The sequence below is a fragment of the Lissotriton helveticus genome, chromosome 4_1, assembly GCF_964261635.1.
Source record: "Lissotriton helveticus chromosome 4_1, aLisHel1.1, whole genome shotgun sequence".
Lineage (NCBI taxonomy): Eukaryota > Metazoa > Chordata > Amphibia > Caudata > Salamandridae > Lissotriton > Lissotriton helveticus.
Genome location: NC_136063.1, coordinates 398,124,135 through 398,143,073, shown reverse-complemented (window position 1 = coordinate 398,143,073; position 18,939 = coordinate 398,124,135). Strand labels below are relative to the sequence as shown.

Below are 18,939 nucleotides of genomic sequence, written 5' to 3'. Positions count from 1 at the left end.
GCGCTCGAGGCTGTCCTGCAGGGCCGGCACACCGGCGGTTGGGCCGCATCTATTGTCGCGCGCGGAGGGCTTCTTCCGGTGCACCTGAGCAGCAGCAACAGGCAGTTCACACTTTGGGAATGGGCGGGCTTTCTCTTTCAGGGCGGTTCCTTTTCTAACCAATCGCAGGCATTACTAGGCTGTAAATCTATAGAGACTGTCCTAGTACCGCCCCACAGCCTGCCTTTCACTCTGAATCCAACTTTTTCCTAACTTCGCCTCGTTTTCACGTATGGGAGAGTCGGAAGCGGAGGGAGGGCAGTCACCTGTGGGAGCTCGTCTGCCCGGAGCCGGGAGGTAAGGGCCACCTTCAGCCGCCTCGCTGCATGGTGGGGGGTGAGGGGGGCGTTAGCGTATCCGCAGCAGCCGCTGTCGCTGGAGTGTGAAGTTTAATTGTGTTACTGACTTCTCTGTGTGTGAAGGTTCACGCTCAGTGAACACAAGCATAGTGGGTGCTGCTGCATTAAGGAGAAGCAGCGAGGGCTGGCCCTCTATTGCTAGCCTGCGGTGCTCGAAATTAAAAGCGAGGTCAGCTGTGTGAATCTCGAACACGTATACACAGACTGACAACATTGAAAGAAGCGGAGATCGTTAAAATGCGCGGGGCCTCTTCGATGTTCTTTAAAAGTTGTACCTGGTAACTTACTAACTGGGCCTTTCATACTCGCTGTCATAAATATAACTTACTAATCAAAGCATGAATTGTCTCTTAGGAATTGTAAAGGGATGACCAGATTTTCAGTTACCTTTTGAACTTTATGTTCATTGAAAGATTAGTTGATAAGGAACGGTAAATTGCTGAATGTCGATACAGAACAATTAGATTGGTAACTTTTTTGGCGAGTGTAATCTTGAAGTGGTAGTTGACTCTGATGTCAAGTACTTGAATTGGGCTAGCTAACAAATTAATGGGGAGCCAAGCTAAGGGCTTGGAGTATGTTTGAGTCTACCCCTTGTGGACCATGGCTCAGTAAGTGGTGCAAGTTGTATATGCAGGGAACAACGTGGTTTGTTCCATGACCATTAATGGGGAGTTATCTAAGTTTTACTCAGATTGCCACAATTTCTTATCTTAGTACTTAATCATGCGGTGCATCCACACTCAGTTACCCTGCCTGCTGCTTCAGGTATAGGTGTTATTTTCCTCTCTCTGCAATAGCATAAGTGGACAGGTTTCACAGCATTCCGTGGAATCATACCCACGCAACACAAAGTGCTGAGGAGATCAAAACTACGGGAGAGATGCTGCTTTGTAAGAATTGTGGAAAGGTGGTGTATGTAGGACTAGGATTGTATCTAAATAAGTTATTATTTTAACGTCTCTCGTGATAGTCCCATTCATTATTCATCAGGCCTACAAAAGCAATGCCAGATTTAACTGGCAAATACAAAACACACTAGATAACAAAATAATGTACTTCATTTTTTTCATACCATAATTCGAGAACCATTACTTACAGTAGGTGGTAGATTATTCCTTTTCAAGTTGTGGGTGATAGTGGTGCAAAAACTGAGCAGCCATCCAAGTCACCTCTTATATCTCCGTTCAGAGAGCCTGACCCACTTTGCTCCCGATTCTGTCTTTTTCTGACTAGGTTTACCTTTAATTGCCACTGTGCATTTAGCCACAGCATTAGCTAATCAAGTTGATTTAATAGATCTACTCAGAGAAGCATGTAAAGAAGACACCTCTGGTCTGATGGCTGCATCAAGCAGTAGAACTAGAGTCAGTTTTAGGCTAAAAATGGATTCCTAAATAGTAGGACAGACCATTCTCCAAAACTTTTGAGTAGACAAATAGAACTGCAGCACTCACAAACTTGATACCAATTGTTTCTAATGTGGCAAAGAATGATTATGTTAACACTCGAGAATCAAAGGCAAACCCCAAGATGATACCAGAAACATCACTTGAGGATCGCAATAGGTAGTCTGCCAAATCATCTTTAAACCAGAACTCCTCCTCCTACTACTCCATGAGAAATAGCTGATTGCATAGATAACTGCCCAATGGGATCAGGTGACTGACAAACCTTCCTGATAGAATGCATCCCTCAAAGTAGATGTAATACAGGGGCCTGTCATTTTCAGCAAATACTCTATTCTAAAATTTCCTTCAATGCTGCAGGGTGGCTACACTGCTGCAGTGTTACTGCTACTTTCCCTGACACCTCTTGACACACAAGGGCCTTCTGCTCATCCTCCAAAGGTTGTTCTTCATTCTTAGAAGTGACTGTCCATCTCACTTATCACTCGGGGACATTGCTTTATGGTGCGCAAGTAACTTACACCCTATAGCTAGAAAACCTTTTTCTTAATATTGGTAACTAGCTCCCTTCACTTCTTTGTAGTCCACTCCTACCTCTATGTCTGGACTCTGCATCCATGATGAGAACATTCTGGGACCAAAAGTGGGAACGGACATCCCTTTTAAAATGTTGTCCAAACTAGTCGCTACTGGAAAGCTTCCTTGAGATCCACGCCGACCGGTGGTATCTTGTTAGTTTTGTCAACTCAGAGCCCACAATTTCTGCAAATGAACTGTCAGTGGTTGCAAATTAATAAATGCTCAAGGGATAACAAATACAGATGGCGCCTTGCGTCATTGTAGTTGTAGCCTGTTTCTTGCGAATTACTCTTGCAAATGAAGGAACTTACACTAGAGGCTCCTTAATATGACAACCTGAGTACACATCAGGAAGACAAAAGCCTTAGTCATACTAAATCAAAACCCTTAGAACACCTCTTCTGATAGTAAGTAGATGGACCTGGACACTTCTTCCAGTGTATTAGGAGCCTGTGCATGGATGTGTGAGATGCTCAGACATGGAACGTTCCTTGTTCCATTTGATTCTTAGCTGGCGGATTCAGGAACCACTTGACTATACACAGGAAAAACCAACCCCGATTGTGGACCAATCCAACCAGGAGACACAGAAGCTTTGTAAATGCTTAAGGTGCTGATGGCAACACAGAAGCAAAGAACTCTGATCTGGAAATGCTGGTGGGGAATTACAAATGTCGAAAAGCTTTGATCTTTTGCTGTTCTGTGAATGAAGTTGAAGGCGTTCCTCCTATCCGGGGATACACAGTATCTGAAGATGGACACACTAGGGAGGCATCTGGAATCCTTTAGAAACGTTTGAAATGAGTAAGAGAAAGTTCTTCCTAAGTAAACTGTAAAGCCTTCAAAACCACAGTATACTTGGGTTGAAATTTCTGCAATACTTTCAGCAGTGTTTCCCTTTTTAGGTCTCGGCTATAACGCGCTGAAAGCGCGTTCTCGCCAGAGAACTATTGTCGGCGTCTCAGCAGTCTGAGACGCCAAAGTGAGACAAGACCTGGCCGCGCGCAGCGTTTTACCATAGGATAACGTTGTGCGCGCGGCCAGGTCTTGTCTCCACAGCATTCCAGGGCTGACCGGATCGCGTCGCACGCCTCTCTGGAATGCAGGGGGAGTCTGCAGAGAGGCGAGCGGCGCTGATAAACAGGCAGGCAATATTTCCCCTTGCGGTTTATCATTGTGCATTGGTTAAACGAACCACCATCTTGGAAAACCTCATTCGCAGTCTACATGATGTAATATTTGAAAAAAATGCAAAGTAGTAGATTTACCTTTTTAAAATAATCTTTGCATTAAGTGCTCAAATCCCACAATCTATTGAATGTAAAATATTTGTAAAATTATTAATGAGCACGAACTACAGACTTGTAAAATATAACACATATTTTACATCTTACCACTTCCATTTTAAAATGTTTCTTTTACGTTCGGAAACATGGTGTATTAAAAAAAAGACAACTAAAGTTCCGATAATAAACGAAAACAATAAGCCGAGGTTTGCCGTCGTCCTACTTCTATTTCGGTCAGCTTTACCCTCCCTCCTATTATGCTGAGTGATGGCTCGGAGCAGTGATAAGCGCTGTAGCTTCACTTTGGCTATCTACTTAGGAGAAACGCATTCAGCCTGAAACATGTCTACCTCGATCCGCGACATAGTGCCTGAGAATTTTGCTTATGTAATTCTTACGTTTTGATATAGCCAGATTATGTTATTTTACCTGTCAAGTAAGGTAATGCAGGGAAGGAAGAAATACGATGTCAAGGTAGGTGCTGCGTGTTTATTTGAAAATGAATGGTTAAAGTCTGTTTTGTCCTATTTTTCACTCAAAGTTTTAACATATATTGTTCCTAGGTGGAACTCTACACTTTTTTGCTATTTACTGTTTCTGACTATAGATTTACACCTAAGTATAGACTTGTATCTCCCCACCCTCTCCGGCCAGGGGTTGGAGACATCTAAGAACAAATTTAAAAGTGTAAAGTTACTGCTAGTAACTAACACGAGTGAACATCTGTCTCCCTATGGGAAAGTATAGGGGAAATTAGTAAAGTGTTAAATGATGTTTAACATACGGATACCACCACTGGCATACACACACGGATACCACCACTGCACACACAGACACCACCACTCCCATGCACACACGGACACCACCACTCCCATGCACACACGGACACCACCACTCCCATGCACACACGGACACCACCACTCCCATGCACACACGGACACCACCACTCCCATGCACACACTGACACCACCACTCCCATGCACACACGGACACCACCACTCCCATGCACACACGGACACCACCACTCCCATGCACACACGGACACCACCACTCCCATGCACACACTGACACCACCACTCCCATGCACACACTGACACCACCACTCCCATGCACACACGGACACCACCACTCCCATGCACACACGGACACCACCACTCCCATGCACACACGGACACCACCACTGCCATGCACACACGGACACCACCACTGCCATGCACACACGGACACCACCACTGCCATGCACACACGGACACCACCACTGCCATGCACACACGGACACCACCACTCCCATGCAGACACGGACACCACCTGTGCTTAATTTGTAAAAATAAAAGTGCCAGGGCTTCCATTTGTAAAAAATTAAGTGAAAGGGCACTCGTCAGGAGGCTACTGTAGTTTGCCATACACGTTGCGCGACTTTGAGCTATTGCCATTGTAAATGACAATTACTTTTATTTATGTTTTGGTTTTTAAAACATAAATAAAATACCTTGTCATTTACAATATCAAGACCTTAAACACGCGTTCATTTACAATGCTAATAGCTCTAACTTTTGCAATGCCGAGACCGTTGCATTGTAAATGCTTGTTCTGCTTAGGTTTGGGCTTTGCAGTGGGAACTCTCCACGATACTGGAGAGGTGGAAGCTAATTCAATATTGCACATTGCACTGTTCAGCCCCTGGATGAATATGTCCCGTTTCAATTTTGATACTAAATAACAATGCCTTGTGGTAAACTGTTCTCAGAAATTAAATTAGCACAGTGTGTTCAGTAAAGCTGACTTGCACAATGCATGTATCACATGTTAACTCTATTTAACAAGCAAAAAAAGCATTTGTAGGAAAACGTTTGTGATTTAATATCTAAAAGGGGCAAAATCACAAACGATATTTGCAGTTTGGAATATGTAAGGCAATCCAGACAACTGCATGGATTAAACATGTATCTGAGCTATAGTTCACTTCTAAGTGCAATCCAAGATAAGGCACTCTGTTTTTATGTTGATAACGCTTACTTCAATTCCACAAATTCTTTCAGGAGATAACCAGCAGCCCATTGGCTGGCAACCAAACAGATTAGCAAAATAAAGATATCACTTAGATTCAATGAGTTCTGCGAAGTGGAGCTATGCTTTAGTTTATTCACATAATTTCACGTATAAACTTTGTTTTAATCCCAATTTCAATAGATATAGTTGACTCAGATGAGCATAATTTCTGATGTTATTCCTGCTATGAATAACATAATTGTTGCCTGCTCTTCGCTTAGCTATGTGTCTTTCAGAAACGGAATTGGTGGCGGTTGGTAAGAAGGGACAGTATGTCAGATTTTGAGCTACACTCAATAACAGTTCACCAGTTCCATGATGGCAAATACTGGGCCAGAACGAGGCATTTTGTACAAGCATTTCATAGTTCGTCCTCCTATAACCAAATTACTTGTTTTTATTTTTTCTTGTTAAATAAATCCCATTATATGTTTTTAACAAAAAATTGTTTTGGGATTAGCAATTATGGAGACATTGGGCAGTTAGGTTTTAGGGACTGTATCACATGTAGGTAAGTAGTTTCCTGTTTTGAGACGCAACATGGGCCTGTCTCTAGATTGTGAGTATTTCCACCCTCCCTTCACTTTTCAGAGCTGGATTATGCTGCTCTTGCTGTTTTTGTAACGCTTCAAAATATACTTCACCTTACAATGGAGCACTGTGTGCAGTCTTTATGTACAGCAGTGTCCTTTGAACTTTCAATAATACTGTGTGTATCTTGGCATATACTATATATTCACCTATAACGTCATATCCCAGGTTTTAATTTACTCACTAGAAATGTCTCGTATATCACAATGTTCATACAGGCAGTGGATACTTTTTCTTAGTAAGACTGACAATAGAAAATTCATCATTGTCATAAAACCACAACCTTTTACTGTTCGTGCTTACTGTAACAGAACTGCCACATTGTATAACAGCACAATGTGGCAGTCACACTAATAGATTCCACCATTCAAAACACATTTTAAGATTGAAATGTAATCAAGTAACCAATAAAACGTCATTTCGGCACCTCACTACCTGTACTGTGTACAGGTGGCAGTAGTACCAACAGGAACAATTCTAAGCCACAAACCGAGCCTGATGAATAGGAAAGCACAGGGGTGTGATGCTGCTCCATGCTGTTAGAGAGTATCGACACACTAACCCATGGGTTCTCAAAAACATTTCCCCAGGGGCACAATGTTTGGTCTGTGATGCGACTGCCTCCGGCAGCGGGTCAAGTTCCAGCAGGGTGGTGGTCCGGAAGGGGGGTTTGAGGGGTTGGTGGTAAGGTGGGCGTAGATGCGAAACAACAAGTCTGGGATTAATCTCTGCGTCTCCATTTAAGCAAATTGTGTGATCTTAGCTTTTTCTTCATTCTTGCATATGATAACTTTGAAATACATTACTTCAGAATGTGTGCTATACAAAACCTTCTGTGTTTAATTTAATAAACTGTAATTTTGTTCAAGTATAATAGAAACCCAGGCCAATCAAAGAGTTCACATAACTGTCTATCAGACACGGGGCCCCAAAACAGTAACGGGCGTCGGAATGGTGACTGCAACCGAAAACACAGACAAGGTGTCTTCAGCTAGATAAGAGTGGATAAATGGCAAATACGAACCCGGTGCCGAGAGTGAGGGAGGAGGTAATGGCGGACAAACAATACCTAACCCTACGAGGCTCTGAACCCGCGTCCCAGCTCCAGTGTTGCCATCACCACGGCACCGATCCTGCACATTCGACTTGCCTAGCCTTCCTGCTGCATGCCATTGCTGTCTGCCAGCCGAGCCCGTCCACTGTGTGGAGGCTAGCACCGAGGAGCTCAAAGGTAGGGAACCCAAGAAAATCCTGTGCCCCGTCCTCACGAAAAAGTCAATCTGGAAGGAAAAGAGAAGACCGTTCATTCATTCTTAGAGTTCATATTGCATCCCTCCGAAGCATCTATTTTAGAATGAGGCCGAAGGCTACATTCAAAGCATTTTATAGTGTACATGATATCGGCATGCCCAGTACTGACAAGTGGCTGCTGTATAACTTGACAGCCAGCGCATTACATGCAGCGCTTTACTCACAGCGCGACCTGATTGCTGCTCTTTGAGCTTTTAAAAAATCCGTTTTTGGTATTTGCGTAAATTTTAATTTACAATTGTTTTCCCTGCTTTTAATTACGCCGGCCACGCATTCCTGCATTTCTGTCCTCTCATACGCACTCTAATTGGTTTTACCACCGCTTTTTGCGGGTCCAGCGCCCACGTCTCGTTGGCGGCCATTTCTGTTTGGGGGAGAGGGTGCACGCGCTAGTCCTCTCTCTAGGAGGCGACCAGGGCATAAATACAGGCAAACCAGGTCAGTTCGCTCTTGACAGCCAGCGCATTACATGCAGCGCTTTACTCACAGCGCGACCTGATTGCTGCTCTTTGAGCTTTTAAAAAATCCGTTTTTGGTATTTGCGTAAATTTTAATTTAAAATTGTTTTCCCTGCTTTTAATTACGCCGGCCACGCATTCCTGCATTTCTGTCCTCTCATACGCACTCTAATTGGTTTTACCACCGCTTTTTGCGGGTCCAGCGCCCACGTCTCGTTGGCGGCCATTTCTGTTTGGGGGAGAGGGTGCACGCGCTAGTCCTCTCTCTAGGAGGCGACCAGGGCATAAATACAGCCATGTCCACGCGCAGCGGGCATGCCGGTATATCGCCGGAGTTTCGCCAGAGTCAAGCCCGTCTGGGCCCGTCCGGTCCCAGACGGGCTTAGGGCACGTCACTCTGCTCAACTCATCTGGGCCTCCGGCCCCTTCTTCTTTTAGGTATTCGGGTGAGTCTTTGCGCTCGTTACGCCCGCCTAAACATCCCAGTTGCTGCTATTACTGGGCTGAAGGTATTGCATTCAAACAATGTCTTGCGTGTTGCCCTTATAATATCTGCATGAACCAGAATTCATTCGCTATGGCTCTGCTTAATTGCAGGTCACTGCCCTGCCATGCTACGGAAATTAACTCCCTTCTTTTGGACTATAGTCTGGATGTTTTGTTTTTGACGGAAACGTGGTTGACCACGTGTTCCGGTCCTGACATTGTCAAGGCTCTCCCTTCGGGATACCTCATATTTCATCTGGATAGGCCGGATGGGAGAGGGGGTGGAGTGGCCATTGTGTATAGAGACAAATTCGTATGCAAAGCGGTTGATTGCCGCATCAACAATTCTGAAGGCTGTCAATTCTCCCTTTGCATATCTTCTATTGCCTCCATTTCTGGCCTCCTTGTGTATCGGCCTCCCGCAACGCTAGGGAATTTTGTAGATTCCCTCATAGAGGCTGTGATTCCATTGGCTGCCGCCTCTTCCAACTTTGTTATTCTTGGGGACTTTAACCTTCATTTTGATGACCCCAATGATGTAGTAGCAAGAGATCTTCAAAGTTCGCTTGGTGCACTGGACTTACATCTTGCTAATGTCGGAGTCACCCATAATAGAGGTCATCAGCTTGACGTGGTCTTTGCCAACTCTGCGAATCTGCAAGCTCTCCAGATGCTGGCTCTCCCCTGGACGGACCACTATCTTATTCCTTTCAGATGGCAGCTGGGGAACCGGAGAGACCCCGTACCCAGGCAACACACTGTAGAACGACTTTGGTCGAAGCTGCAGGTGGACAGTTGGGCGGCAGAGTTGGCTAGAACTTGTCCTCACCCTGTCGCTGACCCCACTATCGCTGATCAACATATGGGTGAATGGCTGACTAACGCTCTGGACTCACTGATTCCTAAAAAAAGGAGGCTTGTCAGGGAAAGAAGAATTGGATCTGCTCCCTGGTATACCCCCGAACTCAGGAGCTTTAGAACCTCATGTAAAAGGCTTGAACGTGCATGGAGGAGAGAGCGGACGGAAGAAAGTCGGGCTAATTATAAAAGAGAGATGAGGAAGTATAAAAGTGCATTGAAGGATGCTAAAAGGGACTTCTTTAGTGACAGGATTGAGAGGGCAAGTAATTCGCCAGGAGAATCTTTTAAAATTTTTAAGGAACTTCTGAAGGTCCCGGTTCCGCCAGTTGTGTATGATAATCCTAAAGAAAAATGCGAGGAACTGGCTTACTTCTTCCATTCAAAAATAGAGAAGATTTTGTCCTCCCTGCCCGCTGCCCCTCAAATCCCTGAGTTGGCTGTTAGTCCAGCAAGATGCCTGGTTGAGCTAGCCTCCTTCGGCCCTTTCTCGGTAGAGGAGGTTATAAAAGTACTGACAGAGATGAAGAGTGGTTCTCCGAGTGACCCAGTGCCCATGAAATACCTCAAGCTTGTGGCAAACACTCTGTCGACTCCGCTGGCTGACCTTATTAATCTTTCACTTGCTCATGGTATAGTGCCCCAGAGATGGAAAAAGGCAGTGGTAAAAGCCTTATTGAAAAAACAGGATTGGATTCTTCCAACTTGACCAACTTCAGGCCCATTTCACTTCTGCCTGGGTTCTCAAAAATTGCAGAGAAGTTGGTCAACCGTCAGCTTTCTTATCATCTAGAGTCCAACCACCTGTTGGGAGACTCCCAGACTGGTTTCCGCCCCGGCCAGGGAACGGACACAGCCCTACTGGCAGTAGTGGAGGAAGCAAGGAGCACTCTTGATACAGGAGGGTCAGTGGCAGTGATCCTCCTGGACTTGAGTGCTGCCTTTGACACCGTAAGTCATCAGGTGCTCCTCCAACGTCTGTCTGAGGTAGGTGTCTCAGGGACGGCCCTGAAATGGTTGGAATCCTTTCTCTCCAACCGTTTTTACCAAGTCTGGGAAGGGGTAGAGCAGTCGACCCTATTTCCTCTGCAATGTGGAGTCCCGCAGGGCTCTTCGTTGAGCCCTACCTTATTTAATATATACATGACTCCACTTGAAAGAGTGGTCGCCCCTTCAGGGGTGAAGATCATCAGCTATGCTGATGATACTCAGCTGGTGGTGGGCCTCACTCAGTTGGCGGAACAACCTGAAGTCTTACACGACTGCCTTGCTAATCTATCGCTGGATGTCTCACTCTGCCTTAAAGCTTAATGGAGGAAAAACCGAGCTGATGCTCTTGGGTAATTCCAGCCCCTCTATTATTGCTAGTTGTTGGCCCCGGTCTCTGGGTGACCCTCCGTCTCCCAAGAAGGAGATCAAGATCTTGGGAGTGTGGCTGGAGGAAGATCTGTCCTTTAGGACCCACGCCAGGAAGACCGCGGGGGTCTGCTTTGGTCTGCTGCGGTCAGCCCGTAAGGTGTTACCACTGCTCCCTGATTCAGCAAGGAAGCTTTTGATGCGTGGTTTAATCCTATCGAGGCTCGACTATGGGAACGCGCTGTTTCTTGGTGCTCCCGAAGCGACTTTCAAAACCCTCCAACAGGTGCAAAATGCAGCCGCGAGAGTCTTAATGGATGTTCCCAGAAGGCAGTCTGCCGCCCCGGCCCTCAAAACGCTTCACTGGTTCCCCGTGAAGGAGCGGGTGAAATTTAAAGCGCTATGCACGGCTCACAAAATCCTGCACGGTAAGGGCCCCCCCCCATCCTTTTTAACTTGGCCCGTCCTTATAAGCCCACACGTCCTTTGCGTTCTGACCAAAAACATCTTCTGCAGTCAACGAGAGTAAGGAGAGCTCGCTCTGGGGGCAGGCGTTTCTCAGTGCAAGTGGCGACTCTGTGGAACTCTTTGCCCCTGAAGATTCGTTCAGACCCCCAAGAAAATACCCACAACTTTGGGGCCTCACCCCTTCCCACTCACCTTGGCGTGACCAGGTTCCCAGCCCTGAGAAAAAACAAACCTAACTAGAAATGCAGCCACAGTCCCACTTTCCGTTGGCCCATGAGTCGTTCTGCCAATGCCTGCCTCTCCAGCGACAGGCCCTTCTGCCACAGAACGGAGCCAGTCCGAGATCTACGCCTGGACAGTGACCTCCTGCCACCTCCTCGCTGGCCCCGGAGACCCCCTCGGGCCACTTCACTCGATGAAGAATCAAAATCTCTGCCCGGTGGTGTGTGGACTCGCACCCTCACAGTTTCATCCGTCCATTTAAATACCTCTTCAGGAGAGTTAAAGAACAGTGTACGGGACCTGTAGATGACCCTCAGCCGGGCCGGATACAGTAACGCATACTGAAGCTTAAGGTCCCGGAGGCGCGCTTTGGCCGCCAGAAAGGATTGTCGCTGCTGCTGCACCAGGCGTGTGTAATCTGGGAAGATAAGGATCTTCGCGTTGTCACAGGTGAGGGAGGTCTTGGCCCTAGCCTGCATCAAGATGGTATCTCGGTCCATATAGTTCAGGAATTTGGCGATGATTGGCCATGGCCGAGCTCCCTTGGGAGGTTTCTGCATGAGAGCTCTGTGGGCCCACTCCACCACAAAACAGCGAGAGAGCGCATCCGGGGGGAGCCAACCCTCCAGCCACCGAGTCAGGAATCGCTCCACGTTGTCTCCCTCGCATCCTTCCGGGAATCCCACGAAGCGAAGGTTATTCCGCCGAGCCCGCCCTTTGGCATCCTCGACGCGCATAGCCAAGCCTTTCTTTATCTTCTCCATGGCTGTGACTTCTTTTTTAGAGTCGAGACGTCGTCTTCTACCTCCGAGATGCGGGTCTCCGTCCTTGTGATACGCTCAACCGCATTCCGCAAGTCCTGTCGCAACAACATGACATCGGATCCCACGGCCCCGATCTTGCCGTCCAGCATGTCCCTGGAATGGGTAATGGCCGCCATGAGCGCCGCATTGTCAGGGACCTGGCTCTGCGACCCCGCTGACCCGGCTGCAGCACCCACCCCTGTAAACTTGTCAATGGTGCCCTGCTTGGTGTTACCTCCACCTCCTTTGTCTCGCATCATCGTAGTGCAGTGGGTGTCCCCGAGCGCTGGGGCCAACACCCCAGTGGGCCAAACGTGGAAAGCAGCATAGGGACCAAGCGGCGTGTCTTCCAGACCAGTAGTCTCTGCCTCAAGAACCCCAGGAGGGCCGCGTCTGTCACGGGGGCCCCCCAAGTAACCACCAAATTGCCTCTGCCTCAGTCCCGGACCCCACTCCGCTACGGCCGGATCTGACCACTGACGTGTGGGGATGACCCCAGCAAGGACCATAGCACAGCCCGTGGCCCCGAGCTCTCCGTCGAAAGGCTGGACTGCAACCAAGAGCTGGGCCCCATCCTCTTCGGGCACAACCAGAGTTACTGCCACACAGTAGACACCACTATGACCAGGCCGCCAGGACGCCCACCACAACGCTATGTGAGGGGCCAACCGACCATGGGACCCTGGGGCCCCTTCCGCTCCCCACCACCACCGCGGCCCGACCTGGCCGCCGAGCTCACGAAGGTCAGGAGCTGATGCCGTCCAGGAGAAGAAACTCCTCACTGGCTCTCCCCTGCCTGCCACACCACACCAGGGTCCGGTTAACTCACCGTGGCCGCCTGGGACTTCACAAAATGGCTGCCTCTTCCCCAAGGCCTCCTCGCCTAGAGAAGCAGTCACCGCAGCCTGGCTGTCACCAGTCCACTCGTCTTCAGCCCTCCTGCCGCCGCAGCACAGCCCCCTCCAGCACCGCCGTCCCGAGGGGGAGAAAGGCAACTCTGGCGCCGGAAAAACAGTAAAGTTCCGCCCCCACCGGCTACACCTCGCCAGACGCGCCGACCACCAGGCACCCTTTGTCGTCAGGCAAAGTACGGGAGGCCCCGGCTTAATCTCTGCCGTCTCCCGCTAGGCAGCCACTCTGCACCGGGCTTCCACCAGCGCCGCTGCTGCACTTCATGAGCTCCAACTGCTGTCAGAGAGCCACCTAGATGATCAGTGGACTCTCCGGTGTCAGGCTCACCGCTCAAGATGTCTAGAGGCAGGATAAATGTAGAGGATATTGGATGGCTGGTCGGAGCGCACCTACAACGCGACTGCCATCGTCGCTAGCCAAGCCGCACCCCCCTAAACACTGTATTTTATTTAAAGCACTATTGATCTTTACTCACTGGTTGTTATAAATGGGTTTCTCTGGTTGTCAGGTTTGTACCCTGTCCAAGAAGGGACCCTTACTTCAAGTCAGAGTAAGGGGATTTACACTTCTAAAATAAGCCCTGCTCAGCCCCTTGGTAGCTTGCCACAAGCAATCAGGCTTATCTCAGAGGCAATGTGTAAAGCAGTTGCTACAAAAAAAAGCACACTAGTTTTAGAAAAGTAGCTAATATTTATCTGTGTAAAACAAGACCAAAACAATCAAAATCCAACATACAGTAATAAAGATTTGAATTTTGGAAGAATAAACTTAAAAGACAGTTCCTTGAAGATGATAGCTCCGTCCGGGGCTATCACGGGGTCGTGCACAATCCAATCCAGCAGTACAGGCCGTCAGCAAGGTTGCGGGCTAGCTACTGTGTCTAAAAGACCCACAAACAGTACCTTGGAAATGCAGGGTGTCGTAGACCTTGTGATGAGCTCCAAAGAGGTGGCGTCTCCGTGCTTCAGCTCCAGAGATCGGTCCAGGAGTCGTTGGGCCCTTGAAGTCTCATGCATTGCAGATCCTAATGTCATGGACTTGCGATGAGCTCCGAAGAGGTGGCATCTCCGAGCGTTGGTTCCAAAGTCGGTGCTGGAGTCGTCGGGCCCTTAAAGTCACATGCGTTGCAGATCGAACTCTGTGAAGTTGAAGTCTGGAGCTCTGGCGTCTGCAGGTTTCGGCAGGCATCGGGTCTTTGGTGTGAAGTGGAGCTGTGCATCGTGTGGTGCCCACCGGTCAAGGTGCAGGCAGGGACTCGGTGACGGCGCCCAGTGGTGTCAGTGAGACCAAGGCTGCAGTGCAAAGTGGGGCGATGCTTGTTGCTGTACTGACATTTTGTCATTGTTGAAGCGCTATTGTCGGTGAACCATCTGGAGTTGCTGGCTTTGGTCGACCGAGGCTGCTGTTTGGCATGGGGCGGTGCGTTATGTAACTGCGTGGCCCCCAGGCCAGAGTGCAGACACTGGGGTCGGTGAGACTAAAGCGACGATGTGAAGCGAGGTGGGGCCCACAGTTTACGGTGCCTAGCAGCGGCTCAGTAACTGCGTCAGTGAGACCAGGGTTTCGGTGCCAAGTGTATCGGTGTTCGTTCCGGTGCTTTCATGTCACGAAGCCAGCCGCAGCGTTATGGAGAGCATCTAAGTTGTCTTCTGTGGCAGCACAAAACACACAGTTCCCAGTGCTGTTGGTTGATGAAGATGAAGTCTTTGATATTCCTGAGACTTCCAAAAGGAGGCACATCACCTTCAACCCCTTGGAATAAGTTGCAGAAAGTTCGGTCCAGTCCTTTCACCGGTCAAGACAGAAGCAGCAACTGCATGCCAACCCAAAAAAGAAATACACAGCAAAGGAGCAGTACTCCTCCTGACAGCGCTTCCAGCTCTTCTTCTTGGCAGGTCCCTTAGTCCAAAAGAGTTCTAAAGTTCTGGGGTCAGGGCCCCAATATTTATACTACTTTTCTCTTTGAAGTCTTAGGCAGAAGGTCCCGCTTGCTCAGTAAAAAAACAATTTTGTCCTTCCTGGTCCAGATTCACCACAGGAGGTGGAGACAGCATTGTGCAGAGCAGCCACAGCCTATTCTGGTGTCAGTGACCACTCCTCCCACCAATCTATCCCAGGATAGCCCATCAGCATATGCAGGGCACACGTCAGATCCCTTTGTGTGAGTATCTGAAGTGAATGCACAAACAGCCCCTGACAGTCTAAAACTAGATGGGGAATCCACAAGCAGGCAGAGGAACACAGGATGGTTAAGCAAGAAAATGCCCACTTTCTAAATGTGGCATTTTCAAACACACAATTAACAAGCATTTGCAATTCAATAGGTCTTGCATTATAAAAGTTTGAGCTATTGGCATTGCTAATAATAATGCAACACCAATAGCTCAAACATCCAGTAAAGCCAGACCTATTGCATTGCAAATGCTTGGTTTGTCTTAAAATGGAAGATGGATTTAATGAATTTGCGAGATGTGTAAAACTGAACTTGTAGCCTATGTAGGGTGTATGGAATGTGTGCCATTCTTATGTGTAATATGTCTATCTTAAAATCAATAAAGAAATTTAAACAAAAATAAACAAAGTCACAATCCCAGGCAGCACACAATGTTCTAACCGCGAAGGATTTCCAGGAATATGAGTAATGAGAGACACCACTTTATCCCTCTCTCTTCTCTGAACAAAAAGGAAGGATTCTTCTGCTATTTCCTCATAGCAAACAATTCAAAGAAATAATATATTCCCTCTCTAGAGTACATCCTTGTTTGAATGCTCCTTTCTTTTCACCTTGTCTGCTCCATGCTACCCATCATGTCAGTGGTCAGCTTTGCAGTGCACGCCCCCCCACCAAGCACTGATAAATTAAGTCCAATTGTAGATAACCATTGACAATGCAGAATGTTCGCTCGTGTTCAACTTAGTGCAAATGCACATCTGAATAACTAAGACTGTTGTGAATATTTAGAATTGGAAATGTTTCAGTGGTGGAAATATGGGATGGTAGATTAAGAATTACTACTGTCTGTGTAGAAGGGGTGGTGGTTCTTCTAAGTTTTCCAGTCAATCCTTTTATCCCCTTTAGGGCACTTTCCCCTAGAGTCTTGCACTCTGTTAGTCACATATGCCCATCCCCATCTGCATGTATCTCCTTTCAACTCGTCCACTTACATTTCCACACACAACCCACCCACGTAACTGTAAACACAGCATTTTCTTTTCCTTTGGCACTGGCCAAATTTGAACAGTTGAGTACCCCCTTCACATATTTTCCTACAGTTACAAAAGGCACACAAGTGACCATTATTGTTTGCTCAGCAGAGAGGGCAATGACTGGATGAGCATATAGGCTGTACACCTTTATGACTCCCAGAGAGGCACTGCGGGAAACACACTTCCTTCTGCCTCAACTTCAAAGCATTAAAATGTGTCCTTCATAAACATCCATCTACACCCTGATTTCAACTAGACACGACTCACTTCACAGTATGCTCTATACAAGAGTCACACCTTGCATAAAAAAAATACAGTCACAGCTGGAAAAAATACCTTAAGGTTTTTAACCATCATTGTTGAGAACTCGATCACTGTCGGTGTTTTTGCTTGTACAGATAGGGACATGTTTTGATAGTCAGTTTTTAGGTCGAACCTAGAGCAGCGCATGCGCTGCTTGCTCGACTTTTAGAAATGGTAAAAAAAGTGCTACCAGATGCTGCCATGGCCGGCCTAGAGCTTGAGTGCATGAACACTTCTCGCCTTTCCTGGCTGTTATCTGTGCGTCGCTCATTCTTTCATTACTTGTCACTTTTATGTGCATTTCTCAGTCTTTCTTTCTACTTCACTGTGCATTACTCCTTCATTCTTATTCATTCTTTGCTGTTTTTCTGTGCGTTTCTCATTTTCTTTCTGCCACTTTCATCTCCTTTATTCATTATTCCTCAATCTTTCTTTGCTGCTTTTTGAACTTTTACACTGATTCTGTGCCGATCTGCTGGGCATCTGCCACTCTTTCTCATTCATTCTTTGCTGATCTTCTATGCTTTTGCCTTTCATTCTTTAACATTTTTCTCTGCCCTTTTCACTCCATCCTTGCTGCTTTTGGCTTCTTTTAGTCTCAGCTGTTCTCTTTGAGTTTCAAACTCAATTGCTCTCTTAACTCCTCTTCTTCCTTTTATTCACTCTTTTGCTCTTCTTCCTGCCCTTTTCCTGAATGTGCGACCTTCCATGCTTCCTCTCCCACCCCTCACTCCCTTCTCAGTTTCCACCAGTTACCTAGCCCAACCCATTGCCCCAGAGACCTCTGCTCCTAATTCATGTCCGCCGCAAGTTGGATGCACAGCCCCTATGCGCCTTCCCGTGCCCAGCGCCAGACCCCATGCTTTCACTCCCATCACTGCTCCGTCTCTGCTTCCCTCTCCTCACCCGGAACCTTGAATGCACCTTCCAGTGCTGCTGCTACGGCTTGGTAGTCGACTGCGAAGGTGCCTTTCACTTTTCCACCTGACACTTTTCCTGCACCTTCCCACACCCTCACACCACCCTCACATGCACCGCACACAACACTCACCTCTCCCTCGGCCACGCACACCTACACACCTCTCCCCATCCCTCCCTGTTCGGCCTTCTCCTCAACAACACCTCCCTCAATAAACACGCTACTGAAATATGGGACCTGCTGCACGACCACACATTGAAACTGCTCTTCCTCACATAAACCTGGCTGATTCTATCGACATTACCACACCTATTCCCCAGGCACAAGGTTATAATAAAGGACAGAATTAACAGACCCAGCGGAGGACATGTCATCGTTTTCAAAGAGCTCATCAAGTTTTCCACTGCCTCAGCCTGCACCAACAGCACCATGAATCGGTGCAAAGTTTTTATTCACACAACTGTTGCAGCACATCAAGTGAAGTTTTTGTGTGCTATATTCTCACAGAAGAAGGAAACTTGAATACATGGCACTCCGATTGATAAACTTGTGTTTCAATTCTTCATTGAACCTTCTTAGCCTAAAGAGCAGAGCTTTGGTCTAATAATCTGAAGGTTGTGAGTTCGAACCTCTTAGTGGGCACGTGTTTTGCGATATAAGTGTTTTCATTTTGATATTTCTCCAGGCACCTACTTTCGGGGATACTTAACATTCTGTCTTCTCCCAGATTCGTTTTGTATCAGGACGTAGTTTGTAAATGAAACATAAGCCCTTAATACTTTGGCAGCTCCGTTTATTGGCTGTAGTTTAGACCCTTCTACATTTTCTGTTTGACAATGCATTGTAAATTATTAAGAACGTACAGTATGGTGCTGGTTTTAATTGGCAAGTTGTGCACACTATACCTTAATTATTGAGCACATCTGTTTGCTGCACAGCTGTTTGCTCTAAATCGGTGGGCATCCTGGTTGAGTGGTGGGATGCGATAATTGAGTGAGGTTAATCAGACATTGGATCATCCACTAAAGAGTAAGTGGATCATGCAACCAGTCGTATCAGCCACATGAAAGCCTGTCCTCACTCCTGAAACTCTCTCAAGTACCAAGAGCCCACCCGCACCCTGATTTAGCTGCACACTCTAATGCCCACCTCAAAAATAAAAAATAAATCTTCATTTAGATATAAAACAAATATCTTTAAAAGAGAATTTCTGGTTCATGTTATTTACAAATACTAAAAACAGTACAAACAGTCAAATGCACAGCGAAAGTCTAAATGATCATCTCCTCGGTCTCCTAGTTATAAGAATTATTAAAACTGCTCC

General features: G+C 47.1%; 1 protein-coding gene across 1 annotated transcript in view; it reads left to right on the top strand.

Moving 5' to 3' along the window:
• Nucleotides 1-207: 207 nt before the first annotated feature.
• The window catches only part of FZD6 (frizzled class receptor 6), a 243,356-nt gene continuing 224,624 nt past the window's right edge, over nucleotides 208-18,939 (top strand). Inside the window, exon 1 of the mRNA XM_078686904.1 lies at nucleotides 208-336. The gene's annotated coding sequence lies outside the window, so the exon portion shown is untranslated. The remainder of the gene's footprint in view (nucleotides 337-18,939) is intronic.